A 12,082-nucleotide genomic window follows, 5' to 3' on the forward strand; every position below is an offset into this window, starting at 1 on the left:
TATGTCATCCCTATGTTTCATTTTCCTGTTTATGTATCTGTAGAAGAGTTTGGGCTCTTCCTTGCATTTTCTTATTATCTCACTTTCAAAATTTCTTTCTTCTTCTTTTCTTATTATACCATATTCATTCCTTGCCTTTCTGTATTCTTCCCTAGTATTTGTGTTCAGTTGTCTCATCATTTCCTCCAAGCCCTGTCCTTTTTCCTTTTTGCTTCTACTCACCTGCCATTATACCATTCATGCTTCCCAATTTACACTTTATAACTTGGCACAAACTGTTGCACCCCCTCTCTATACTTACTCAAAAATATCTCATTTTTCTTGCACTACTTTACCTTTAAATAGTTCTTCCCAGTTAATTTCTCCATAAAATTTATTAAGTTCTGCAAAGTTTGCCTTAGAATAGTTCTGTCTCCCATTTCAAAATTGTTCATTCCTGTGCAACACTTTTTCCTCCTGTGGCATTATTTCTATTGTCACATGATCACTTCTTCCCAGTGGACTCAGACAATGTATACTTGGTCTACTTTCTGGGATTTTTTGTAAACACTAAGTCCAACTGTGATGGTTCTTCTTCTTTGTATCTTGTAAGTTCGTTCACCCACTGTCTCATTGTATTCACCATCATGGTAAGCATGGTATGCTGGTGATATCACCATGCACTTTTTCACATCTTTTCGTAGACGTCCAACCCTTCAGGAAGAAAACAGTTCATGCAGGGAAGCCACACAACGCCTGACTTCTGATCTCTCAAAAATTTCTGATCGGAGTAAAGCAAACTTGGTATTGTTCAATGCCTCAAAAACTCAATTCCTCCATCTATCAACTCAACACAACCTTCCAGACAACTATCCCCTCTTCTTCAATGACACTCAACTGTCCCCCTCTTCTACATTGAACATCTTTACTTATATTCTGAACTGGAAACTTCACATCTCATCTCTAGCTAAAACATCTTCTATAAAGTTAGGTGTTCTGAGACATCTCCGTTATTTTTTCTCACCCTTCCAGCTACTAACTCTGTACAGGAGCCTTATCTGTCTATGTATGGAGTATGATTCACATGTCTGGGGGATTCCACTCATACCAGTCTTCTAGACAGGATGGAATCAAAAGCTTTTCATCTCATCAACTCTCTTCTGTCTTCAGCCTCTTTCTCATTGCTGCAATGTTGCATCTCTAGCTGTCTTCTACCACTATTTTCATGCTAACTGCTCTTCTGATCTTGCTAACTGCACGTCTCCCCTCCTCCCATGGCCTCACTGCACAAGACTTGTTTCTCTCACCCCTGTTCTGTCCACCTCTCTAATGCAAGAGTTAACCAGTATTCTCAGTCAGTCACTCATCCCTTTCTCTGGTAAACTCTGGAACTCCCTGCCTGCTACTGTATTTCCACCTTCCTATGATTTGAACTCTTTCAAGAGGGAGGTTTCAAAACACATATCTTTCAATTCTTGACTACTACTTCTGACCCAATCCAGGTCTGGTATCACAGTGAGCTTTTTTTTTATTGGATTTTTGTTTCCCTTTGCCAGTGTCCCTCCTACATAAAAAAAAATAAATAAGTAAATATATATGAAAAATAAGTTCACTCCATGACCCAACATTTTCTTTCACTTCCATCTTCTGCCAGTTCATTCCTTTAGTGTTGAAGCTGCCTACTAAAAGCACTTTGTTACTTTTCCTTATCATTTCCTGTGCTATTTCTTGTTTTTAGTTGTATAGTTTTATATCCATCAGTCTCCCATGCATTAGTTTTTGGTGGTATGTACATCACAGTAACTTTCCTTTTTTTTCATTTCATTTGATCTTAATCACAATACTCAAAGTTTCTGCCATTCCATCGACATATTCCACTTCCTCAACAACAATATCCTCTTTTACCAATATCTTTGTTCCTCTTCCTCCCTTTCCTTTTCTGTCTCTCCTCCATGCACTACAACCTTCCTTTGCAAATTCCAACTTTATTTCCTCTTAGTATAATTTCCATTAAATAAACCACATCTGGTTTATTGTTCTTTAGATAGCCTTTAAGTTCCATTTGGCTCAACACCAAACCATCTACATTAGTATACATAATCTTTAAACTTCTGCTTGGTGTGGTATCTTTGTGGCACCATTTCCTCACTTTCATGTCCACAACTTTCCAAGCAAATCTCCTCGCTTGTTCTTGTGTTCTCTCCTCATTTTTTGACTGGGCCTCTACTCTACTACTTTCCTCTACTTTACTCTTTCAGTTTACTTCTCTCTCCTTTATTCATATTTATTCATTCCTTCTACTTTTGCCAATTTTCTTGTTCTTTGCAAGACATATTTCACTGCTGTTTGTGCCATGAATCTTATTTTCATTGGTCTTGTTCCATTTTCATTGTATTTTCCAATCCTGTAAACCTCTTCAATTTGTTCAACTATCTCCTCTCCTTCCTCCGCCACTTCTGCTATAATTTCCTTAGTCTTTTTTGCCTCTTCTTTTTCTCTACCTATTTTCATTAGTAAGTTCTTCTCCTTGACCCCAAATACCACCACAAACATCTTTCTCTGTACAATGTCTCTCACAAGATTACTTTTTTCCTTTATTATTTTAATCAATTGCTTTTCCATGTCCTTATTGTGTTCCTGTTGCTGTTGCCTTATGATCTTATCTATATTCACCTTTTGTTGTTGTTCTCTCTCTTCTTTCCAACTTTTGACTTCTGCTGTCACTGACTCTTTCACTTTCCAACCTTAATCTCTCTCTCTCTCTCTCTCTCTCTCTCTCTCTCTCTCTCTCTCTCTCTCTCTCTCTCTCTCTCTCTCTCTCTTGTAAAGCTTTCTTTAACTCCTCGTTCTCTTCCTTGAGTTTCTTGATTTCTTTATAGTACTTCTTGTTTAAGTTCACTATTATTGTCACCTCTTCTCTCAGTTCTTTGTTTTCTTTTTCTCTTTCCATCTTCCTCTTCTTCATCTCTATTATATCACTGGATATCTTTTTACATTGCCACCACCCACCTCTCTCTCTCTTCCTTCCATGTCTTTATTATTGCTACTAAATTATGATTTTATCATATTTTTACATTTTCTTCAATTTTCCATATTTGTTTATTTGTATAAGCTACACTGAGGTCTTCTTCCTTGAAACCCTCAAAAATATTTGCTGTGTCCACCACCATCTTCCTTCTTGGTATCACTGACAAGACAATGTTTACCCATACACTACTCTCCCATTCACCTTTTTGCTCACCTCCCAATTTACACTTCACTTCCCCTGCACTCACACATCACACAATTCCCTATTATAGAGACAGGACTCAAGCTCGGGCCCCCTGTACAACCAAAACTTAGGTAACTCCTTAGAGCTGCTGTGGATGTGTCCAATTAGCTGGGCAGCACAGTGTGTGTGTGTGTGTGTGTGTGTGTGTGTGTGTGTGTGTGTGTGTGTACTAACAATACAGGGTGTACCATGAATTAAGGTACATACCTTAGGATATGATAGTTCAACTAATCCTAAGTCAAAAATACTCTATACACACACATGCTGTTTGCTTTATTTTGTGAGAAATTAACCTGTAAGTTGTGTATTGTGGGAGTGGCTTCCCTGGGATCAGTCTCCTGATGATGGATAGGTGGTGGAGGCCCACAGGAATAGCCAGCAAGATCCCTTCACCTAACACCAATGGATTTCTTTCCTTTGGGGACTCATGAAATCCTTGGTATACAAGAACAAATCACGTTACAGAGAGGAGTTGATTCACAGCATTAAGGAAGCTGCAGAGCAGATAAGGAATGACAGGAGCAAAAAGATGCACTTTGGCTATCACTTGATTGACAAGGCTTGCCATTTAAATGTCAAGATGATATTTGTCAAAGGGGATGACATTTGCAGTGAACTGCCATGTGTGTTTTAAAAAGTGGCACTGAATAACCGCTGTATTGCTGTGTTACCTGCACATTTTCTTCACTGGCACATACAAAAATTTAATCTGTTATTTGCTATTTCCTGTAAGGATTTGACTGCATACAATGTACACAAAAATTGATCACTTAATGCTACGCAGCATCACGAGAGTACGTAGCGAGCCAAGGAGGGGAGGAAGGAGGCAGAGGCACACCCAGGCAAGCAGCTCCCGCAACTCACAACTTAGCTACACATTAATTTCTCACAAAATAAAACAAAACACAGCATATGTGTATAGAGTATTTTCAACTTAGAATTACTTGAACTATCATACCTAAAGTGTGTACCTAAACTTGCAGGACACCCTGTGAAAACTAAGAAAAACACAACAATCTACTGCTAAAACACAGGGCATTACAAGCTTAATTCCTATACAGTTATTTCCAGTAGTCAGGATAAAGTCAGGTTACACTGGTTTAGGTAACATAATGTAAGACTAGATTCACATGCATACACGTGCAGGCACACTATATGTACACACCAGCTTATGTGAGGAACTGGTACAGCCTGTCCTGGGAGTCCACGTACCTTCCTATCTTGGTCACTTCAGACACGCCTCTTCCGGTAATGCAGACAGTGACATTCATGGGGCCGACCAGCTTAGCCTTGGAGCGACAAGTAACCTTCTCCCTTGTCAGTGTGTCACAGAGCTCCAGGTTGTCGTCCACTATATCACAGGGGACGCCTCCAACAAAGGCCCTGTTATGAGAGTTAAGGATGTGAGGTAAGGCTACAGCTTGAAATGTGCGTTCCCCAATATCCCAGTGCCTTTTCTTTATTAACAGGCTCTAATAGTGTTTGGAGCTCCCCTGATTGGAGTGGTAATTTAAAAGGCTTTAGTGGATGTTATCAGGGTTTTTAAGGGCATTTTCATGATTCAAGTAATGGTTTAATAAGGTTAGTAATAGTTTAACAGACTTTAATGGATATTACCAGGGTTTTCAAGGGTGTTTTTATGATCAAGTAATGGTTTAATAATGCTAGTGACAGTTTAACAAGTTTCAGTGGATGTTGTCAGGGTTTGCAAGGATGTTTCTGTGATTCAAGTAATGGTTTAAAAGGGTTAATGATACTTTAACAGGTTTTAGCAGATGTTGTTATGGTTTGCAAGGGTGTTTTCATGATTCCAGTAACAGATTAAGGAAGGACAGTTATTAAAACTAAACTAAAAACTCCACAACACAACACATACTTCGTAAAAACATTCCCACTCTTAGCTTCACTGGAGACAAGATCAGTGTGGTCAAGCTTGCAGTGTTTGCTGTTGTGGAAACTGCCATGAAGATCCAAAAGAGAGCCTGGCAATGACCAAAGAAGAGCTACTGTCTCAATAGTAGGTGACCTTGCCCAGCGATACTAAGGAGAGAGTGACACAGGAGGATGAGGAGATGAGGAGATGAGATGAGGCATGAGAGAAACATGTAGAACTGGGAGAGAAAGGGAGGAGATGTGTATGAGTGCAATACATGCTGTGGGTGTAAGGGGATGACCTCTAATGAATGGAAGAAGGGAATAGAGTGCTAGAGAGAGAGAGAGAGAGAGAGAGAGAGAGAGAGAGAGAGAGAGAGAGAGAGAGAGAGAGAGAGAGAGAGAGAGAGAGAGAGAGAGCATGCAAGAACAGAAATAAATGGAGAGAAGAATAGTGAAAGAGATGAGAGAATGAGTTAGTGCATGCAAATATGAGAAAACATGCATAGACAAAAATAAATGAAGGTCAGAATGATGAGAGAGAGAAGGATGAGAGGAGGAAGAGAAGAGGTAAGTGGGGAGACGAATGCTGAGAGAGAAAGAGATGAGAGAAGGAGAGAGTTGGTGTACAAATCTGGCTGTTGTAGCTGCCCAAGCTGAATAAAAAGATACAAGTTAATGGTATTTTCAAAGGACACATACCACTTAAAGTTCAAAGAAGGGATGGATGCAGATTAATTCATGTTTTACTATTTTTATTTTAGCTTAGTGAAATGAAATTACTATGGTTTATTTGAATGAAGGAAAAATGTCTCTGGAAGGGCTTGTGTCAGTGAGGAAATGGTTCACACACACACACACACACACACACACACACACACACACACACACACACACACACACGGACTTAATCACTTTATATAGCTAAAATATACATGTGACACAAATGTACAGGTAATGATTCTCTCTCTCTCTCTCTCTCTCTCTCTCTCTCTCTCTCTCTCTCTCTCTCTCTCTCTCTCTCTCTCTCTCTCTCTCTCTCTCCCAACCTACCAATACAGAGTGTGAGGAGTCTGGCACACACACCCCATCCACACACACAACAATGCTGTACACTCGGGGAGCCTTGGAAACTGCACTGCACTGCCTGAGGTAAAAGAGAACAAGAATGACAGAAAAAATACTGGTTCATATTTACTGCAGTTCATTGCCATACACAGAAGTACAGTATAGATCAGCCTGGTTAGTGAGTGAATGTAGGTGGGGTGCTGTTCATGGATATAATACTTGATATCTTGTTGTGGAGTCTCCTTATGCATTGTTGCCCGTTTATCAGCTTCTGTGCGTATCTTTATTTATAATCTCTCTCTCTCTCTCTCTCTCTCTCTCTCTCTCTCTCTCTCTCTCTCTCTCTCTCTCTCTCTGTCTGTCTGTCTTAAAAACTCCAGTCAACTCCCAGTGCCTTCCCAAACTTCCCACTGCCTCCCCAAACTCCCCACTGAATTCCCAAACTCTCCACTGGCTTGCCAAATCCCCCATTGCCTTCCCAAATTCCCTACTGCTTTCCAAGGAGGAGGCAGTAGACACCTTCCGAAACGATAATTACTCCCAGTGAGGTGTGCAGCACTGTTCAGGGGGTGCTGTGAACTTATCATTAAACCCAGCTGTGACCTTACTGAATGTTTCCCTTTGTGTCTCACAACACAAGGGGGCAGTCACAACTCTCTTCCTCCACACAAAACTACAAGCACCTAATAACACACACACCCTTCACTCAAAAATTTCAAAATCATAATGGCGACTCCTACACCAGCCTCGGAGTCCCCATCTGGGGAGGGGACCATAAATGTCCCCAGGTCGGACTGCCTTTCTGTTGATGACCCTAAGTGTCTTGACACCCCCCCTCAACTTTTTCTTCATTAACTTCTGCAACATTCGCGGTCTAAGATCTAATTTTCAATCTGTAGAACACCACCTCTCCTCTTCTAAACCTCATCTTCTTTTCCTCACTGAAACTCAAGTGTCTGAGGCAACTGACAGTAGCCCCTTTTCTGTTCCCTCCTACTTTCTCTATCCTCATTTTCGATCCAAAGCTGGATGCTGCATTTATGTGCGCAATGACTTAACCTGCTCTCGTGCCCACGCTCTTGAATCTTCTGAGTTTTCCACCATCTGGCTACGACTACAGAGTCACTCTCGTACTAGATTTATCTGTGCTGTATACCTCTCACCTAACTCCTCTGACTATAAGAAATTCTTTGACTACTTAACTTCCAAAGTGGAGCACATTCTGACCATCTTCCCTATTGCAGAGATCTCCATTCTTGGAGACTTCAGTGTTCACCACCAGCTTTGGCTTTCCTCTTCCTTCACTGACCATCCTGGTGCACTAGCCTACAACTTTGCTATCCTCCATAACCTAGAGCAATTGGTGCAACACCCTACTTGTATTCCTGACCGTCTTGGAGATACGCCCAACATTCTTGACCTTTTCCTGACCTCTAATCCTTCTGCTTATGCTGTCACCCTTTCTTCTCCGTTGGGTTCCTCCGATCACAATCTCATATCTTTATCTTGTCCTATCGCTCCAATCCCTCCTTAGGATCCCCCTAAGCGAAGGTGCCTCTGGCATTTTGCCACTGCTAGTTGGGGGGACCTGAGGAGGTATTTTGCTGATTTTCCTTGGAATGACTACTGCTTCCATGTCAGAGACCTGTCTTTGTGTGCTGAGCACCTAACAGAGGTGATAGTGTCTGGCATGGAGGCGTACATTCCTCACTCTTTCTCTCGTCCTAAACTTTCTAAACCTTGGTTTAACACAGTTTGTTCTCGTGCTATACATGATAGAGAGGTGGCCCACAAAAGGTAGTTAAGCCTTCCATCACCAGAATCTCATGCACTTTATATTTCTGCCCGGAACCATGCCAAGTCTGTTCTCCAACTAGCCAAAAACTCCTTCAATAATAGAAAATGTCAAAACCTTTCAAGATCTAACTCCCCTCGTGATTTCTGGCATCTAGCCATAAATATCTCCAATAACTTTGCTTCTTCACTTTAAACACTTTAAACACTTTAAACACTTTATTATGTTTGTCTGTAATACATATATAAGCTTAAGGTACAATTAATTGAAAGACAAACAGCCCCTTATGAAGCACAAGCTTTTTGGGCACACTTAATATCTACTTAATACTGAAATGTAAAACAACACTAAACTAAAAATCTAATTGAAGAAAATGTAAAAAAAAAAAATTAATAGCAATGACAAAAGATTTAGGGATAAATGGCTTTGCAAGAACAGGAAGGAAAGGAGAAAAATCATAATTATACATGAGAAATAGAAAAAATTGAAGTGGAATCTGATTATAAACAAGCAAATATTAGTTTTGAGAATAATTAAACAAACAGAAATAAATATGTATATATACTAGAGGTTATAAACTATTTTAGTTACAGAGGATATGAACTATTTGGTTACAATACCAAGAAACAAAATAATTGATATTGATAAAAATTGATTGAAGTACAAGATGTGTCAGTATTGAGACAATAAATATTCTTTTAGTTTTCTCTTAAAGATATTTACGCTTAATGAATTTTTTATGTGTGACAGGGTGCTATTCCATATTTTGGGACCTTTATACATTAGAGAGTGTTGGTAGAGAGTTAAGGTATGATGGGGAATCTGTAGAGAATGCCTGTAGCGTGTGGAGTGGTTATGAGTTAGGGTCAGGGTATTGTTGTTGTTGGAATTTATCAATTTGAACATGTATGATGCAATAGAGAAGTTTGGTAAGTCAGAGAGTTGAAGGATTTTCATAGATTTAATGAGTGGAGGTGTGTGTTGGAGGAAGTCACTATTAGTCATGATTCTAATAATTTTCTTGTGGAGGATGTTTAGATTTTGTAGATGACATGGGTAGGTAGTGGACCAAATTGGATTACAGTAGGTTAAGTGTGGGTATATATGGGCATAATACATGATTTTCATAATTTCCACTGGAACAAAGTTTTTTTATTTTCAGCAATAGAGCTATTGATCTAGATAATTTTAGGCAAAGGTTTGATATGTGATATTTAAAGGTAAGATTATTGTCAAATGTGACTCCAAGAAATTTTGTCTTAGAAACTTGCGTGATATCTTTATCTAATATGGTAAGTCTAGGTAAGGGTTGGTATTTGGTGGTGGTATTTGTAAATAACATGTAGAAAGTTTTAGCTGTGTTAATTGTTAGGCGATTTGCAAGACACCATTCAGAAAAGGCAGATAATTCTAGGTTGGCTCTGTAGATTAGGTCAGTGGGATTATCACCAATCATGTACAAGGTGGAGTCATCAGCAAACTGTATAGTGTTGAAAGCAGTAGAGGCATTGCTGATATCGTTGATATATATCAGGAAAAGAATAGGGCCTAAGATGCTACCTTGTGGCACGCTAAGATGTATAGGTTAGATGGTTGATTTAGAGTTATTGTAGGATGTAAAATGAGATCGGCCAGTTAAATATGATTTGAACCAATTTTCCACACAACCGCGAATACCATAGTGACGTAATTTGTCTATTAGAATGTTTGGGTCAACTGTGTCAAAAGCTTTGCTGAAATCAATGAAAATGGATATTATAGACTTATGTTTATTCAAGGCATCGTGTAGGTCAGAGGTAAACACATTTATAGCGTCAAAAGTATTTAGTCCGGGGCGGAAACCAAATTGCCTATTATTTAAGAATTTTTGTGAATTGAGGTAGTTCATGAGGAAGTTCTTCATAATGATTTCAAATATTTTAGAGAACACTGGTAAAATAGAGATTGGTCGGTAGTTTGAGATATTAGTTTTACTTCCCGATTTATGGATAGGGATAATTTTTGCCAGCTTGAATCTATTAGGGAAAACTCCATCTTTTATTGAATCATTGAATAATTTTGAGAGTGGCTCTGCTAGAAGATTTTTGTTCTCTGATTATTTTCACAGGTATTTCATCCGTAGGGCACTTTTTATTTTTTAAGGCAGAAATAGCTCTGATTATGTCATTTCCTGTCACTATGGGAATATTCATGGAATTTAGGAAATTACCTCCGAGATAAGAAATGTGTGAGTTTTGAGCTCTAGGAAGCTGGGAGCTAAGTTGAGGTGCAATTTGTGAAAAATAGGTGTTGAATGCATTTGAAATTTCATGTGGAGTGTGTAAGACTGTGTCATTATAGTGTAGTGTGTGGGAGACCGTCTTGTTATTATTATTAATGTTTTCTATTTCGGTAATTAGTTCCCAAACTTTTTTTGTGTTAAGTCTAAAATTTTCAAACCTTTGTAGGTAATATTCAGATTTTTTGCGTTTTATTAAGTTATTTAGATAATTTCTGTAATGTTTGTAGTGGTCCATTGTAATTGACCATAGTTTATATAGTTTGTACAGCTGATATTTATGTTTTGTTGAATTTATTAACCCCTGTGTTAACCAAGGCTTACTTAGTCTTTTGGATGTGATAGTTTTGGTTATTTTGGGGAAGCAGGAATAGTATATTTTATATAATTTATCCAGAAATATGTCGCAGTTTGTGTTTGTGTCACTGCTAGTGAGGTAGAGATTCCAGTCTGTATTTGATAGGGTCTGTGTGAATTTCAACCGATTTACTCTATTTTGTAGCCTAAAATCAACTTTGTGGTGAGTATTGCACACTTCATCAGAGACTGGAATATTGATAAACACTGGAAGGTGGTCACTGATAGAAAAGTGAAAAATTCCAGAAGAGACTGGTTCATTGAAGTTTGTCCAGACGTGATCCAATAAAGATGGGGCTGCAGTTGTATTTATGTCTGAAAATCTTGTTGGTCGAGATATATGTGGGAAGTAATTGTTTGATTGCATAGTTGTAATGAAAGAGTTAGTAGGAGGGTGTGACACATGTTCAAGAAGGTTTATATTGAAGTCACCTATGAGTATATTCCTGTTGTTTGTGAAAAAGTTATTTGAAAGAAGATTATCAATATATGCATTAAATTCATTTACTTTAGCATGTTTACTATTTGGTCTGTAAATACAAGAAACAGAGTAGGAGGTAGTAGGTAGAATAATTTTCACACTACATAGTTCAGCATTTTCATCACACATGCAAAAATCCTTAATAATTTCACTTTGTAGGTCAATATTTACATAAATTGCAACACCCCCACCTGGAGAGTATAAAGGCCTGTGAACATGATATGACTTATAGCCATCAATTTCGTGAAGGTGAACATTATTTGCATTGAGCCAGGTTTCACTTATACATATGATATCAGGGAGTTTGGGAAGAGATTTGATAAAAGAGATTACTTGGTCATAATTTTTGTTTAGTGAGCGGGCATTTATATGGAGAATATTGATATAGTCAGCGCTACTTCTTGGTATAACATTCATGTATGAGGTAAGGTCATGATAATTACAGATATCATCTAACTCAAGAGATAAGTACATGGAATTTATTATTTCTATGCCGATGCTATCAGATTCATTGTTGTCTTCTAAGTCGTTGAAAAGTGTATTGAGGAGATTCTCACTAGTAAAGTTCATGATATAGAAAGGGGAATTAAAGAAAGGCTAGTAGAAAAGGGGGCAAGTATGGGTAGCAGAGAGGGAGGAGGGAGTGGAAGGGATTTGGAAAAGTTTAAGGGAGAGGAAAGGAAGGATATGATAAGTAGAGATAGAGAAGAATAATCAAAGAATAAGGAAATACATAATAAAAAATAAAAATTAAAATTAAATAAAAAAAAATTGGAAGGCTTACCAGGTATGTCATAAGAAGGGTGGAAGGTAGATTGCAAAATGTTTGCAGAATTTGGTGATCAAAAGGATTAAGTTGATAAAACTATAAATGTTCAAGATATTGGCAAAGTAAAGATGATAGAATAAAGCTTCATACCCAAGATATTGGCAAAGTAATAGATAAATAGGCAAAGTAGTAGATGATAAAAGAAAGTTTCA

Source organism: Scylla paramamosain, chromosome 45 (assembly GCF_035594125.1).
Source record: "Scylla paramamosain isolate STU-SP2022 chromosome 45, ASM3559412v1, whole genome shotgun sequence".
Lineage (NCBI taxonomy): Eukaryota > Metazoa > Arthropoda > Malacostraca > Decapoda > Portunidae > Scylla > Scylla paramamosain.